Below are 4,843 nucleotides of genomic sequence, written 5' to 3'. Positions count from 1 at the left end.
GTCTGTTGTAGAGACCCACTCTGTTTGTCAGGGGTATTGGTGGTTATTACTCCCCCTTTTTGTCACAAATGTTGCCAAAGCCAACAACATAGTCAGAGCACAATGACAGAGTCCAGACTTGGTTTTACTTCACAGTTTCAACCAAGTTAACATCCACTTGATCTTGCTTCACAGCTTCGATGAAGTGATCACCCACTTTTTGCTTTACAGTAGGTACCACCATATCAGATGCCATGATTTTGTTTCTGACATCCAGAACCACTCCTGCATGAACAGCATCCTTGAACTCCTGCAGGTACAGTGGCCTTCTCTCTGTAGGATGTCTCCTTACCCTCTTGTATCCACCCTTGTTGCAAGCAACATAGCTATGATCTGTTGACCAATCATAGCCTAGTACAAATTATTTAATAGTCAGAGATATTAAACAATTTATCCCAAACATCAATGGTTGCTATAAGGTCTCAGAGAGACATATTCCCAGTTTGCTCCTTAAGTTTTCAAACTGAGTAGCATCCAGAGCCTTTGTAAATATGTCAGCCAGTTGAAGATCCGTGGCTACATGTTCCAAAGTGATCACCTTGTCTTCCACCAGATCTCTGATGAAGTGGTGCCTAATGTCAATATGTTTGGTCCTGCTATGTTGGATGGGATTCTTGGAGATGTTGATGGCACTGAGATTATCACAGAACAATGTCATAACATTTTGAGTGACATTATACTCAGTGAGCATTTGTTTCATCCAAACCAGTTGGGAGCAACTGCTTCCAGCAGCTATGTATTCAGCCTCTGCAGTGGACAGAGAGACACAGTTCTGCTTCTTGCTGAACCACGATATGAGGTTTTCTCCTAAGAAGAAACATCCACCTGATGTGCTTTTTCTGTCATCAGCACTTCCAGCCCAATCAGCATCACAGTACCCAGATAGGACAGGCTTAGACCCATGTGAATACAGCATCCCATAGTCACACGTCCCATTGATGTACTTGAGAATCCTTTTGACTTGATTCAAGTGGCTCACCTTGGGCTCTGCTTGGTATCTGGCACACACTCCAACTGCATAGGAAATGTCAGGTCTACTTGCAGTTAGATACAGCAGACTACCTATCATGCTTCTGTACAGGCATTGATCAACACTAGGCCCTCCATCATCTTTGGTTAACTTCAGATGAGTAGGAGCAGGAGTCCTCTTGTGCCTGGCATGATCCATACCAAACTTCTTAACTATGTTCTTGGCATACTTGCTTTGGGAGAGAAACATAGAGTCCTCCATTTGGTTTACTTGCATTCCAAGGAAATAGGTCAGTTCTCCCACTAGACTCATTTCAAACTCAGACTGCATCTGGTGAACAAATTTTTTAACCATTTGTTCTGACATTCCACCAAAGACTATATCATCAACATAGATTTGAGCTATCATGATTTTGCCTTCTTCATCCTTCACAAACAAGGTTTTATCTATGCCACCCTTTCTGTATCCATTTGAGGTCAGAAATTCGGTTAACCTTTCATACCAAGCTCTGGGTGCTTGCTTCAACCCATACAAGGCTTTCTTCAACTTGTATACATGCTCAGGTTGGTTAGGATCACAGAACCCTTTGGGTTGTTCCACATAGACTTCTTCATTCAGGTAGCCATTCAAGAATGCACTCTTCACATCCATTTGGAACAGCTTAAACTTCAGGATGCATGCTACCCCCAACAGCAATCTGATGGACTCAAGTCTAGCCACAAGAGCAAATGTCTCATCAAAGTCTACTCCTTCAACTTGAGTGTATCCTTGAGCTACTAGTCTTGCTTTATTTCTAGTAATTACTCCTTTCTCATCAGATTTGTTTTTGTAGATCCACTTGGTACCAATGATGTTGGACCCTTCAGGTCTTGGAACCAGCTCCCATACTTCATGCCTTGTGAACTGCTCGAGTTCCTCTTGCATGGCACTGATCCAGTATTCATCAGTCAGGGCTTCTTTCACATTCTTTGGTTCAACCTTGGAAACAAAGCAGGAATTTGAGTTTATTCCTCTTGACCTGGTAGTTACACCACTTGTGGGATCCCCTATGATAAGATCCTTAGGGTGGTCTTTCTGAATTCTGATAGATGGCACTTTGGTGGGTGCTTCTACTTCACATTCAGGAGAAGGTTCCTGTACTTCTTCAGGCTTGACTGGACTGTCAGTTGGACTGTCAAGGAATGTTTCAACATCCTCCATGACATCGGTTCCTTCCTCTTTATCATCCACAATGACATTTATGGACTCCATCAGGACATTGGTCCTGTAGTTGAACACTCTATAGGCTCTGCTGTTAGTGGAGTATCCCAGAAATACGCCTTCATCACTTTTGGGATCTAGCTTCCTTCTCTGTTCACGATCTGTGAGAATGTAGCATTTACTTCCAAAAATATGAAAGTACTTCACAGTGGGTTTTCTGCCCTTCCATATTTCATACAGAGTGGAGGAGGTTCCTTTTCTCAAGGTGACTCTGTTGTGAACATAGCACGCGGTATTCATTGCTTCAGCCCAAAAGTGCATAGGGAGCTTCTTTGCATGAATCATTGCTCTGGCAGATTCTTGAATAGTTCTATTTTTTCTTTCAACTATTCCATTCTGCTGAGGAGTTATAGGGGAGGAGAACTCATGGCTTATTCCTTCAGATGAGCAAAACTCATCAAACTTGGAATTCTTGAATTCAGTACCATGATCACTTCTAATCCGGACCACACAATTGTCCTTTTCCCTTTGAAGTCTTATGCACAGATCTTTGAAGACATCAAATGTATCTGACTTCTCTCTGATGAAGCTTATCCACGTGTATCTGGAATGGTCATCAACCACCACGTAGGCATACTTCTTCCCACCAAGACTTTCAACCTGCATAGGTCCCATTAGGTCCATGTGCAGCAGCTCCAGAACTCTGGAGGTTGTGGAATGTCCCAGCTTTGGGTGTGACATCTTGGTTTGCTTGCCCATTTGGCATTCTCCACAGACTCTTCCTTCATCAATCAGAAGCTTTGGCATTCCTCTGACTGCTTCCTTGGATATGATCTTCTTCATTCCCCGTAAGTGGAGATGTCCAAGTCTTCTATGCCACAGCTTCACCTCCTGTTCTTCCTTGGCTGAGGAGCATGTTGTGGAAAAGTTAGAGAGATCAGGTTCCCACAGGTAGCAGTTGTCTTTGGACCTGGTTCCTCTCATAACTTCCTGATTGTCACCATTTGTCACAATGCACAGCTCCTTAGTAAACTGAACATGAAAACCTTGATCACACAGCTGACTTATGCTGATGAGGTTTGCAGTTAGTCCTCTTACTAACAACACATTGTTCAGTTTTGGCACTCCAGAACAGTCCAGTTTGCCCACACCTCTTATTTTTCCTTTGGCACCATCACCAAAAGTCACATAGCTGGTGGTGTGAGGTTGAATATCTACCAGTAGATTTTCCATACCAGTCATATGTCTTGAGCATCCACTGTCAAAGTACCAGTCTTCTCTGGAAGAAGCCCTTAGGGCAGTGTGTGCTATCCTAGCATACCATTGTTGCTTCTTAATGGGAACACATCGCTTACGTGTTTTATGCTTAGGTCTGACAGGTGAGGCTCTGTTAGGGAAGCCATGAATCCAGTAGCAGAAGGCTTTTATATGACCAAGCCTGCCACAGTGGTGACACCTCCAATTCTGGTATTTCCTCTTCTGATGATCATTCATCCTAGCTCCTTGATGTTGAGACATTGGCTTTGACATCTGTTTGAACTTCTGAACTCTAGCCTTTGGGCGTTTGTGTTCAGTTCTTTTTCCAAATCCTAGCCCAGATTTGGTTCCAGACTGCTGTCCCACCTTTAGAATTTCTTCCAAGGTGTCAGTTCCCTTATTCATCATTCTGATGGATTTGGTCATCTGGTTCAGCTTGGAGGTCAGAAGGGCTATCTCATCATTTAGCCCCTCTATGGCAGACAGTTGCTTCTGTCTCTCATCTTCCAGTTCCTTGATGAGTTTCTTCTGCTTTTCTCCTTGTGCACGCACTTCTGCACTGGTGGTACACAACTTCTTATATGCTGCAGCAAGTTCATCAAATGTCAGCTCATCTGCACTTGTGTCATCTTCTGAGACACACACACTGGTTAGTGCAGTGACATGTTTGGCAGATTCTCCTTCAGATTCACTTTCAGAATCTCCTTCAGACCATGTGATAGCTAGCCCCTTATTTTGCAATTTGAGGTAAGTAGGGCATTCAGCTCTGACGTGTCCATACCCTTCACAGCCATGACACTGGATTCCCTTCCCATGGTTGAACTTCTCCTCAGAAGTTGATCTTTTCTTAATGTCAGACGGGATGTTCTTGACATTAGGTCTACCTCTTTGATCAATCTTCTTCATGAACTTGTTGAATTGCCTCCCAAGCATGGCTAAGGCTTCTGATATACTTTCATCACCTCCTGTATATCCTTCTTCTGACTCCTCTTCAGCATTTGATATAAAGGCTATGCTTTTCTTCTTCTCAGCATACTCACCTAAGCCCATTTCAAAGGTTTGGAGAGAACCAATGAGCTCATCTACCTTCATATTGCTGATGTCCTGAGCCTCCTCTATGGCAGTGACCTTCATAGCAAACCTCTTAGGCAAGGACCTGAGAATCTTTCTTACAAGTTTCTCTTCAGTCATTTTCTCACCTAGTCCACCAGAGGTGTTTGCAATTTCAAGAATATTCATGTGAAAGTCATGAATAGTCTCATCCTCTTTCATCCTCAGATTTTCAAACTTGGTTGTCAACATCTAAAGTTTGGACATCTTCACCTTGGAAGTACCTTCATGAGTTACCTTGAGGGTATCCCAAACTTCCTTAGCTAG

This window comes from Lathyrus oleraceus, chromosome 5, assembly GCF_024323335.1.
Source record: "Lathyrus oleraceus cultivar Zhongwan6 chromosome 5, CAAS_Psat_ZW6_1.0, whole genome shotgun sequence".
Lineage (NCBI taxonomy): Eukaryota > Viridiplantae > Streptophyta > Magnoliopsida > Fabales > Fabaceae > Lathyrus > Lathyrus oleraceus.
The sequence above is the reverse complement of the archived record's forward strand: the minus strand, read 5'-3'. Positions refer to the sequence as shown.